At 30.1% G+C, this 13,537-nt stretch overlaps 1 protein-coding gene and 1 pseudogene across 1 annotated transcript in view; both read left to right on the top strand.

Moving 5' to 3' along the window:
* Trpm (transient receptor potential cation channel, subfamily M) overlaps window positions 1-13,537 on the top strand; it is a 320,313-nt gene that overhangs the window by 24,428 nt on the left and 282,348 nt on the right. The window lies entirely within an intron of this gene.
* LOC135961271 (uncharacterized) lies at window positions 11,154-13,503 on the top strand (annotated as a pseudogene).

The following is a 13,537-nucleotide window of genomic DNA, read 5'->3' as shown; positions in this document are numbered from 1 at the left end:
CTTTTATTTGCAATCAAAAGAATTAGGTTTATTTAAATGAAAAAAACCACCGTTTTTAAAAGGTAAAAACGTAACAATATGTATATTAGGCCGACTCAGAGAAATAGTGAATGTCTCCCAAAATATTTTGGTTCTATGATAACCGTTCGTAAGCTGGACCATTTGCAAAATCCAGTTCAAACGATTATTTATTTCCATGATGCAATAAAAAGGAAATTTCCGGCACAAAAATTAACAGCTGCAGCTTTTAATTTTGCTCGAGACATCGAAATACCATCGATTAAAATGTATTATCAAAATAAATTAAAAGGTATTGCAAAATACCATATAAATTCGTTAATTTAAGTGCATTGCTCATACCTGCACATTTAAGATAAGTGCATAATACTTTTGGAAGTTAGTTTTCATGAAAAAAAATTTCACTTAGCTGCCTAATACAAAATTAAATCAAATCCAAATAATAAAAATACGATTTTAAATAAATTATTATGTTTTAAACTTATTTGGCGTTAGCTGTTTTTGTGGACAGTAAATTTAAATGCACTTACCAGCATCAATGAGCAGGTAAGTGCATTAAGGTTAACTGTATTTTTAACTTACCTGCACAAAATATCGTGCAGAGTTGGTTGTGCAGGTAAATCAAAATTACTGTATATGTGTTTTATTGAAATAAATTGCAATGCCATCTCATTGCATACCAATACAAATGTATCATCGCGGTTTGTGCAAGAAATTTGAGATATCGTAAAATTAATTAAGAAAACAATGGTTAGGTTTCTTGGGTCCATTCAAAACTGATCCCATTGTGATACCCAAGGGGTAAACATCTGGATATTAACTATACGTCCGGTGTTTCCATGCTAAACCAACCAGATTCTCTGATGAAAGAGTAGATTCGTCTAAGACTCATCCTTGATAGCTCATCTAAGCATGATAGGAATGGTATTCCGGTTTATCAGAGCCGGGCATTGGCAGAATAGGTGTGACACAGTCTCATCCTCTTCTTCATTATGACAGCTCCTACTGTAATCATTGTACCGTAGGCCCAATATCCTGGCATGTGTCCCATTTATACAGTATCCTGTAATGAAGGAAACAATTAGCCTTAATTGCTCATGAGGAAATTTCATAAGTATATTCGTCCTGCTGGCATCATATACGGGCCAAGTAGAAATTTTTGGACGCCAGCGAAAAATTAAAAACTTATTTTCCTTACTTTTAAGCCTTGCTTCAAAAAAGGAGTCTGATTGATAAAAATAACAAAATATCTATTTGTTTTTTTTTTTAATATTTTTTTGGATTTGAAAGCCCATAAAAATATCCCATTTGAGATATCGTAAAATTAATTAAAAAACAATAATTTTCAATAATTAAATTTTAGTATAATTTGTATGCAATAAAAAAACTTGCTCCCCTGTCTACGTTTTTGGGTGGGAGGGTAACGTTTAATTACACTATGCAACAAATGGAGACTTTTGGAAAAACACAAGATCATGACAGTATAGGTTCGACTCTACTACCAAAGGGTAGTACAACCCTATACTCAGTTTGCCCATTTTGGTGACCGATTTTTTTTTATGGGCCCCCAAAGTTTCTGAAAATCAGTGGGGCCTCTAAAAAAGGTGCCATCAGGTTTTGGTTAACAGCTAATTCAGACTTTGTGCTACGGCTTAACTTTATATGGCAATAATATAGCTAAGAGTCCGCCAAATAAATTTTGTTAAAATTTGTTTCCAACAAATAGCTTTTTCGTGCACTTTTGTTGAAAAAACATAGGAAGAAATTTTTTTTTTTTACTTTATTTAGAATAACTTCCAGGGACTCCTAATTTTTCAATAACAATATCTCGCAAAGTTGTAGCTACGGTAAATTTGAATAACTCTTGTGAACATATCAATGCATTCTGAATGTGTCTAGTCACTCTACATAGCACATAAAGATCACTTTGTACCTTAACAATTTTCGTTTTTCCTATTTTTTGACGCTAAAACAAAGATTTTTTTGTAAAAATAGTATTATCAAGTCCACACTTCTATGTTGTGCTGTATTATTTACTCGGCTGAGGTGTTCGGACTGGGGATCAGTGGGTGGACCTTCAATGTCACACATTTATAAAAAAATTGCCAAAAAGTCATTTATGATCCGAATGAGCTGCAATTTCAAATATAGATAGACCTTGAGAAGGTCTACAAAAAATATGATTTTATCTGTAGTTATCTCTTTTAGTTCAAGAGATATTTGGGTTTAATATTTTTTTAAATTTTGCCCGATCTTTTTTTCTTATTTTAAATTTGATGGGCCTACGAAAGGTCGAAATTTGTTTTTTTATATATGACGTATATTTGCGATAAAATTCTAAAGAAAATAAAACAAATCTGATAACAATTATTTCGTCCCTATAAAAAGTTACACGCATCCAAAGTTGAAGCATCTTTTTATATATTTCAACTTTGTATGCGTGTGTTTTTTAAGTTTTTTCCCAAAAAAGTCCCCATATTTTTTCTTTTATAAAAAACTAATTTTCTTCGGGACTATATAAATTTTTTTATGATCTGGAAAGAGAACTTAATGCAAAAACATATAAGGTAAAATTTGACTAACTTAAGCGGACATTGTACCCCCCAGCCCTATCCAAACTTGGGCAATTTTGAAAAAAAAAAATTAGGTTTGAGTAAAAAATTCTAAAAACGCAAAACACCGACCCTCAAAAGCTCATCACATTTGTATAGCCCCATATGTTGTTTATATACATACAGAACGTTTTTACTATCATGCTGTAAATAACGTCAAAGTGGGCTATTTTCTAAAAAAACTTAGTTTTTGGAACAAATTTTCGCCGTTTTAGGAATTTCGGTGTTTAAAAACAAAGAATGGCAACATTAGTGATGCCATTGACTTACGAATATTTAGGTCTATATTACTTCCAAATTTTATTGTGATGTCTGTAACTGTTCAAATTTTACATTAATTCAAAGTTTTTATTTTTCTTGATGGAAAATCACCATTTTATAATATAGTTAGTTTTTAAGGTAAATGACGTCACAAAATTATTCATTTCACTAAAATGTCAATCTTTAAGTCATAAGGTTTCCACCGATATCAACTTATATAAAAAGCTTATATTTACACTTCAGAAGTTCCACAAACCTTGCCCACTTTCAAAAATTTTAAAGTTTTTTCATATCTTGCATCAAGCCGGTCTTGCATGATCAAGATTGGATAAAGTTATGCGCCCGGATCATACCGATAATGATTTGCCCATTCTTCGTTATTCTAGCACAATAGAGAAGTATACACTCGAACATACATTTTTAACAAAAAATTATTGTTTTAGAGTCAAAAATTAGTAAAAAAAACTACAAATTTTAAGCTACAAAGTGATTTTTGACAGCTATTTAGAATACCTAGGTATGTTCGGATTGCATTGATATGTTCACGAGAGTTATTCAAATTTACCGTAGCTACAACTTTGCGAGATATTGTTATTGAAAAATTAGGAGTCCCTGGAAGTTATTCTAAAAAAAGTAAAAAAAAAAAATTTTCTTCCTATATTTTTTCAACAAAAGTGCACGAAAAAGCTATTTTTTGGAAACAAATTTTAACAAAATTTATTTGGCGGACTCTTAGCTATATTATTGCCATATAAAGTTAAGCCGTAGCACAAAGTCTGAATTAGCTGTTAACCAAAACCTGATGACACCTTTTTTAGAGGCCCCACTGATTTTCAGAAACTTTGGGGGCCCATAAAAAAAAATCGGTCACCAAAATGGGCAAACTGAGTATAGGGTTTTACTACCCTTTGGTAGTAGAGTCGAATCTATACTGTCATGATCGTGTGTTTTTTTCACTGTTGCACTGTGTTATTAATTCCAATAAATATCTTTATTATAAGTTGTAAAAAAAAAATAAAACTAGATGTGACATTTTTCTTTTTCAATGATAAACTAAGAATTTTTTTAAAAAAATTCACTGAAGCAAATTCTTATCAAATATGTTAAAAATGTCCTTTCAAATTTTTATCCTTGAATATCCTTTTATATTTCCAATAATTTTTTTTTCAAAAAAATTATTAGTGAAAGATCCAAATATTGAATACCACATGGCAAAATTTCATCCTTCTATCTTCAATACTTAAGTGTTAAATAATATTTTGAATTTGCATTATTTAATTTTTCATATTTTATTTTAATATTTCATTCGAAAAAAATATGACAAAAACAGTTGTGAAGAGCAACGAAGAATACTTTTTAATAAACAAGTAAAATGGTATAGTCGGGCAAGCCAGCCAGACCTTATGATACGCTACACCGAGTATGTGATTATAAAGAGTTTTCTTTTGATATGAAACTTATTTGAATGCCAACATTTTCGCTAGTGGGCATTATACGGGAGCTATGACTAATTATGGACCAATCGTCACAAAATTTGGTGGGATGATTTGCGAATATATGAAACATATTTGTGTTGAATTTTGTTTCGATACTGACATATTTCAGAGATTTATGTATATTAATGACATTTTCGAGAATGTTGCTTAAAGTGCATCGGGTCTTATATGGGAGCTATGACTAAGTATGGACCGATCATAATAATATTTGGTGACATGAATTCGGTATATATAAAATTTATTTGGAACTATATTTTTGTATATACCTATATAAATTAAACATTTATGGCCGATAAAGTTCAATTTCGTACTGACATTTGTATGGATGCTATGTGAAATAATGAACCGATTTCAGCCAGTTTCAATAGGCTTCGTTCTTGGATCGAAAAAATTATATGTTCCAAATTTTATCGAAATATCTTCAAAATTGCGACCTGTATTTTATGCACAAGGCTGACATGGACAGACAGCCAGCCAGACGGACGGACGAACATCGTTTCAGATCGACTCAGAAAGTTATTCTGAGTAACAGAAGATCGAATGCATCATTTTGAAACGTGTTAAGAAAATAAATGCATTCTTTATGAAAAAAATTTACTTACGGTCACGAACAAATTAGTGACACCGAAATTAATTAAAATGTGTTCTCTCTGGCTCCAGTTGACGTTTAATGCAAAGCAATTACAATAAAATTATGTTTTCAGTCGCGAACGTACGATTAAAATATAGATAAGAAACAAAGTAAAAATTAACCGTTAATCGAACTTTTTTTGTTCTCCTTACACTTTTCTCTTCTTAATTGATTGTAATAGAGTGATTTTGAAGAATGAGTGCAAAAATAATATATTTTTTACATGTAAATATAAAAATGTCTTTAGAACTGGCTTAAAAAGAAAATATAAAACTTTCCAGTTTCCGGCCCAAATTTCTCAATTAAAACAGCTGAGATATGCTATGAAACCGTTCCATTATAAAAACATAAACTGTTTTTTATAATTATAAAAAATAAAACACGATGATAATCAACATTTCATTTCTCGATTCTGGTAGACCATTCAGGGGAAATGCCCATATATAAAGGATGAAATTTTGACATTTAGTATAGACTATTTTTTTAAAAGGAATTTATTGGCAATCTTAAAGGATAAACATTTTAAATGACATTTTTGACATATTTTGATCCTTACAGGATAAAATTTGTCATTGTTCGATCAGCAGGAGTATTTTTAAATATTTTTTGAAATATTCTTTGAAACTTTGAAGCCCTTTAAAAAGGACAGAGGATCACGAAATGAAAAACTGAAAACGCAGTTTTTCTCCGTTTAATTTATAGCTTCACCCAGTTCGTGTCTAACGATTTTTTCTCTTTTTGTAGTACGGTGTTATTAATGTGGGAAGTCACTCAAACAGTGAAGTAAATAGTGGTGATTCCTATCGGATAGTCCGCTACAAGCCCTCAACGTTATTGAAAAGTATGAGTTGAAGACATACATGCATGAATTAGGGTGTTTTATTTTATTTAATATCGATTATGCATTGAATTTACATTAACAATAAAAACATAACTTAATGTTAGCACTAGCTATAAATCTACAAATATCTTATAGACATCGAATCAAAATTTTACACAGATCAATTATTTGTATGCAAAAATATATTAAAGCGCATAAATAACGATATCAATAAAATGTTTAACATGTTATTAGCTAACTTAAAAAAAGGTAGCTAATAACAAAAACTATATATATTTTGTTCCCGATAACAATTAAATATATGAATCTAACAAGGTGATATTTACCACTGATATTTTCTAGTAATAGAAAATATAAAGTTAACCAAATCGTACGAACTATATAAATGTTTTTCTACAAAATGCACAAAAATATGTGGCCTTATTATATTGGTGGCACAGCCGATTAGTACAATTTGCTATTTTCATTTCCCAACTAATCCAATACCGCCCATTTACAGCCAAATTTCATGTGGTGTTAAGAAATTAATTCTTACAAAGTTTAAATTCTTTTACAATTATAGATATTCAGTTATCCTAAATTTACATTGTATGGGAGGTGTCACTCCCACTAATCCAACACCACCCATTTTTTGCCAAACTATGTAAAATGATGAATTCGGTCAAAATTTTTTTCTATCAAAAACCGGTTCGAATAACCGGGTTTTAGCCTTTTTTGTCAATTTTCAAATTGAGGTATATATTAATCCTAAATTATTTTTTTTATTAAAAGAAATTAAAAAATCGTTCAGTCCTTTAAAAATTAATTTAACATATAACTTAAATTTACACATTGAACATTTTTGACATACAAATTACACAGAATTCGAAATCAAAAGGAAGGATATATACATAATAACTATTAGTATATAATACTAATAGTTAGCTTCTAAATTGTGGGAGTCACTTTCAATATATTCTAAATCAGGTGAATTTATTACAGGGACGTTAAAGCCAGCTGATTATTTTTTGCTCGATATATTTTCTGCCTTCTATCTGTTAAAGATTGTTTAAATTGGTTTGTTAATTTAAATATAGCGTTTTTGTTTTTGTTTTAATTTTTTTTTTTAATTAAAACAGTGGAATAAAGAATAAGTGACCTGTAAATAAATTCGTCTTGATGTATATTTTTTAATGGCATTCAGCATGAAATTATAACACACATTTAGAAGAACAGTTTTGTTTAAATTAGTTGCTAATTACACTATGCAACAAATGGAGACTTTTGGAAAAACACAAGATCATGACAGTATAGGTTCGACTCTACTACCAAAGGGTAGTACAACCCTATACTCAGTTTGCCCATTTTGGTGACCGATTTTTTTTTATGGGCCCCCAAAGTTTCTGAAAATCAGTGGGGCCTCTAAAAAAGGTGCCATCAGGTTTTGGTTAACAGCTAATTCAGACTTTGTGCTACGGCTTAACTTTATATGGCAATAATATAGCTAAGAGTCCGCCAAATAAATTTTGTTAAAATTTGTTTCCAACAAATAGCTTTTTCGTGCACTTTTGTTGAAAAAATATAGGAAGAAAATTTTTTTTTTTACTTTTTTTAGAATAACTTCCAGGGACTCCTAATTTTTCAATAACAATATCTCGCAAAGTTGTAGCTACGGTAAATTTGAATAACTCTTGTGAACATATCAATGCATTCTGAATGTGTCTAGTCACTCTACATAGCACATAAAGATCACTTTGTACCTTAACAATTTACGTTTTTCCTATTTTTTGACGCTAAAACAAAGATTTTTTTGTAAAAATAGTATTATCAAGTCCACACTTCTATGTTGTGCTGTATTATTTACTCGGCTGAGGTGTTCGGACTGGGGATCAGTGGGTGGACCTTCAATGTCACACATTTATAAAAAAATTGCCAAAAAGTCATTTATGATCCGAATGAGCTGCAATTTCAAATATAGATAGACCTTGAGAAGGTCTACAAAAAATATGATTTTATCTGTAGTTATCTCTTTTAGTTCAAGAGATATTTGGGTTTAATATTTTTTTAAATTTTGCCCGATCTTTTTTTCGTATTTTAAATTTGATGGGCCTACGAAAGGTCGAAATTTGTTTTTTTATATATGATGTATATTTGCGATAAAATTCTAAAGAAAATAAAACAAATCTGATAAAAATTATTTCGTCCCTATAAAAAGTTACACGCATCCAAAGTTGAAGCATCTTTTTATATATTTCAACTTTGTATGCGTGTGTTTTTGAAGTTTTTTCCCAAAAAAGTCCCCATATTTTTTCTTTTATAAAAAACTAATTTTCTTCGGGACTATATAAATTTTTTTATGATCTGGAAAGAGAACTTAATGCAAAAACATATAAGGTAAAATTTGACTAACTTAAGCGGACATTGTACCCCCCAGCCCTATCCAAACTTGGGCAATTTTGAAAAAAAAAAATTAGGTTTGAGTAAAAAATTCTAAAAACGCAAAACACCGACCCTCAAAAGCTCATCACATTTGTATAGCCCCATATGTTGTTTATATACATACAGAACGTTTTTACTATCATGCTGTAAATAACGTCAAAGTGGGCTATTTTCTAAAAAAAACTTAGTTTTTGGAACAAATTTTCGCCGTTTTAGGAATTTCGGTGTTTAAAAACAAAGAATGGCAACATTAGTGATGCCATTGACTTACGAATATTTAGGTCTATATTACTTCCAAATTTGATTGTGATGTCTGTAACTGTTCCAATTTTACATTAATTCAAAGTTTTTATTTTTCTTGATGGAAAATCACCATTTTAAAATATTATTAGTTTTTAAGGTAAATGACGTCACAAAATTATTCATTTCACTAAAATATCAATCTTTAAGTCATAAGGTTTCCACCGATATCAAAAACTTATATAAAAAGCTTATATTTACACTTCAGAAGTTCCACAAACCTTGCCCACTTTCAAAAATTTTAAAGTTTTTTCATATCTTGCATCAAGCCGGTCTTGCATGATCAAGATTGGATAAAGTTATGCGCCCGGATCATACCGATAATGATTTGCCCATTCTTCGTTATTCCAGCACAATAGAGAAGTATACACTCGAACATACATTTTTAACAAAAAATTATTGTTTTAGAGTCAAAAATTAGTAAAAAACTACAAATTTTAAGCTACAAAGTGATTTTTGACAGCTATTTAGAATACCTAGGTATGTTCGGATTGCATTGATATGTTCACGAGAGTTATTCAAATTTACCGTAGCTACAACTTTGCGAGATATTGTTATTGAAAAATTAGGAGTCCCTGGAAGTTATTCTAAAAAAAGTAAAAAAAAAAATTTTCTTCCTATATTTTTTCAACAAAAGTGCACGAAAAAGCTATTTGTTGGAAACAAATTTTAACAAAATTTATTTGGCGGACTCTTAGCTATATTATTGCCATATAAAGTTAAGCCGTAGCACAAAGTCTGAATTAGCTGTTAACCAAAACCTGATGACACCTTTTTTAGAGGCCCCACTGATTTTCAGAAACTTTGGGGGCCCATAAAAAAAAATCGGTCACCAAAATGGGCAAACTGAGTATAGGGTTTTACTACCCTTTGGTAGTAGAGTCGAATCTATACTGTCATGATCGTGTGTTTTTTTCACTGTTGCGCTGTGTTATAAAAATTAATCGCATAAAATCTTATTTATTTCAGTGGTTTAGGCCCCAAACAAATGTATATTGTCAATTAGAGTCTCTTGAAATTCAAATAAAGAAATTATCTCAGAATTCTAATTAATATTAATGGCATTTATGATGGGAAGATTACGATGAATATGAACGAGTATAAATTGATTTTGTCTACAAGAAGTAAATTAAAATCTGCATATGAGGTTTTCCCTTTACTTGTTGTTTAATAATTTGATTTCAGAATTTCAGCTTAAATATTTGTCGTTTCGTTTTTTTATCTACACACACAGACATATTTAAAACACATACGTGTAAATGTGTGTATACTAGACCCGCACGTAAAAATTAGTTTTGCTTTGGTAAGACACATTATTCCTGTGGTCGCATGGAAAAACTAGGTAACTCCACTTTTTGAGAAAATTGAGATAATACCAAAAATACAAAGTGCGCTTCATTTACTATCACTCTGTCAGATCGATATTTTGATATAGTTTCTCATTTTAAAGTTATTTTCATGTAAAAACAAGTAAGAAAGTATGGTCGGTCAAGCCCGACCATATAATACCCTACACCAAGTAAATGAGTAAAAATATTTTTCTTTTAAAATATCAATAATTTATATTTTCGAGTGATTTTCGGAAGTGGGCCTTATATGGGAGCTATGACCAATTATGGACCGATCACTATAAAATTAGGTCGTGTGATTTATGTCTATATTAAAGTTAACTATGTTGAATTTTGTGTGTATACCAACATTTTTAAGCGATTTATGCACGTTAAAGTGATTTTCGGAAGCGGGTCTATATGGGAGCTATGACTAATTATGGACCGATCGTAACAAAATTTGGTGACATAAATTTTGTATATATAAAACTTATTTGGAGCGAAATTTGTGTAGATACATAGATAAATTAAACATTTATGACCGATAAAGTCCAATTCCGAGGGGACATTTGTATGGGGGCTAGGTGAAATAATGGACCGATTTCAGCCAGTTTCAATAGGCTTGGTCCTTGGGCCGAAAAAGTAATATCTAACAATTTTGATCGAAATACCTTCAAAATTGCGACCTGTACTCTGCGCACAAGGTTTACATGGACAGCCAGCTAGCCAACCAGACGGACGGACGGACGGACATCGTTTAATCGACCCAGAAACTGATTCTAAGCAGCGTTACCGTCGAGCGACTAAAGTCGCAATTTGACCCTTTTTTAGCTACCCTGCCCCTTTTTGTGCCCCCTTACTAAAATGAACTAAATCTGCCACTTTTCAAGACTTTTGACCCTTTTTTCCCCTTTTTTTTAAAAAAAGTAGTTTTTGCTTTTATTTACCATTTTTGGAACAACCAGCTTTATTATATAATAATAGTTTATATATATATATAAAAGCTTCTTGTTTTTCATAATTTTTTCCCATTCGTAACGTGAAAATATTATTTCATTATTGGTAGCACTGCTAAAATGGCAAAAAGTCAAATAGCAAAATTAAAAAGAATTAGTGGTGAAAGAAATTTAAATTACAAAAAATAATAAAATTTTGTGCTGTTTATAGTGAAAGTGCCAAAACAAAAAATAGATTGTTTCAAAAAAGTTAAAAATAACATCAACTCTCTACTTAATACCCAGAATAGAAATGGACAAGTAAGTAGAATGCTTCAAGATCGTTCGTAAAAGAAAACGTTTTTTTTAGTTTTTGCTTATATTAAATTTTATTGTAAAGTAAACTGATTTAAAAAACTATACATAAGTTATTGAAAATTTCACAAGTGCTTTGCATTAGAATTTTATAACCAATAGTAATAACTTTATCTGTTAGGTTTTTGTTAAAAAGCAAAAAAGGTCAGCCGTCAACGAGTCAGGCTTCAAGTCTTGTGGAGGAAAATACCGATAATATAAGTTCCTCGGAATGTGAAGATTGTGACGAAGAAATTATTTCATCATCGGATGATTCTGTTCCTGCGAAGAAAAAAAAAATCATACCCAAAAAAATTACACCTAGAAAATACATTAAAGAGTGGGAGGTGAAATACAAATGGCTAAAACAGGATTCGGATACTAAGAAACCAATATGTATTGCCTGCAAGCAACTACTTATTTCTCAACGAAATCATTTAGATCGCCACGAGAAAACCACAAAACATTTAGAAAATATGAAAATAGCGGCTGAAACTTCACAAATGCAACTCGAGGAATTTTTGCCTAGAAAAAATACAATAATTAATAAACAAGTTGCAATAGCGGAAATAAAACTCGTACTGCGAATGATAAATTGTAACCACTCTTTTAAATCGATGGAAAAACTTTCAAAATTTAATGCAACCATTTATCCTGATTCTACCATTGCAAAATCAGTAAGTGTTATATTTGTTGTAAATTAATGATTTAATAACAGGTAATTAATGTTTTAAAAACAGGTAACTTGCGGCCGCACCAAGTCGAAAGAAATTGCACAGTTTCTTGGTTCTGAAGGGTTACTAGAAATGGCCGAAAAAATGAAAAAAGATTTTTTTAGTCTTATAATTGATGAAACAACCGACATAGCAACCGAAAAATGTTTGGTTATTGTTGTACGCCAATTTAACAAAAACAAAGGAAAAACTGTGGACAATTTCTTTCGACTTTTGCAACCAGACAATGGATCTGGCGAATGTATAGCCAATACGGTTTTAGCAGCTCTTGAAGAATATAATATACCATTGAAAAATTTTATTGGATTTGCAACAGACAACGCGTCAACGATGGTAGGGAAAAGGAATGGTGTAGCAACATTGTTAAAAAATAAAATACCCCACCTTTTTCATATTGGATGCGTTTGTCACTCTATAAACTTAATTAATAGCTCATCATTAATATGCATTCCTAATGAAGTAGAACAATTACTTCGTAATATTTTTAAATATTTCAGAAGTTCAAAACGGCAAATGGATTTTAAAGAACTCCAAAATATTTTCGACGTACCTGAACATAAAATTTTAAGATTAAGCGATACCAGATGGCTTTCTTTTGAGTCCGTGGCAGCAAGAACATTGGAGCAGTGGGGAGTTTTGCAACATTTTTTTATCCAAGCGCAATTCGAAGAAAAATGTACTTCAAATTTGAACAAAATTTTCCAAATTCAGGAAGGTTTGTCCCCTACTACCAAAATTTATTTAAAATTTTTAGTGTATATTCTTAATAGAATGAATAAATTTAATAAAAATTTTCAAAGCGAATCGTCTCAAATTATATTTCTTACATCCAGCACCAAAGATATTTTATTAGAAATTTTTACAAATTTTTTAAAAAAAGAATTTATTAATAAAACAAAAATTGAAGAAATAGATTTTATGAACGCTTCGCACGTTAAAGAAATAATTAATATATATATAGGTCATGAGGCTGAAGCTGATTTATGTTCCGAAAAAATATCAGATAATTGTATTATTGAAATTAAAATAAATATTTTACATTTTTACCAAAAACTTTGTAAAGAAATAATCTCGAGAATTGACCTGAACAATAAAAAACTTTCAGTTTTACAATATATAGATCCTTACTTTCTAAATTCAAATGAAGAAATTAATTACTTTGATTTGGTTTCAGAATACAATAATGTAATCAGTAAACCTGATATATTTATACAAGAATTAAAAATGTTAGAAACTAAAATTAATGATAAATCATATGAAAATATATTTAAAATTACTAATCCAGAAGAATTTTGGCATAAAATTGGTAATTTAAAAAACAGGCTTAATAATGACTTATATTCTAATTTATATGAATTTGTAACTTACGTATTTACTCTGCCACATAGTAGTGCGTCTGCAGAAAGAATATTTTCGAAACTATCATTAATGAAAAATAAGTTATCGAATAGGTTAAAAGTGGACACATGTGAGTCCATGCTTTCGGCACAAAATTTATTAAATATGGACCTGGAAAATTGGGTTCCTAGCGATGAACTTATAAAAAAGTATAAATGTAATTTATCAAAAAAATGAAAAAAATGTAAATATACTATTAACTGTAAAATAT

This window comes from Calliphora vicina, chromosome 5 (genome assembly GCF_958450345.1).
Source record: "Calliphora vicina chromosome 5, idCalVici1.1, whole genome shotgun sequence".
NCBI classification, from domain to species: Eukaryota; Metazoa; Arthropoda; class Insecta; order Diptera; family Calliphoridae; genus Calliphora; species Calliphora vicina.
The sequence above is the reverse complement of the archived record's forward strand: the minus strand, read 5'-3'. Positions and strand labels throughout refer to the sequence as shown.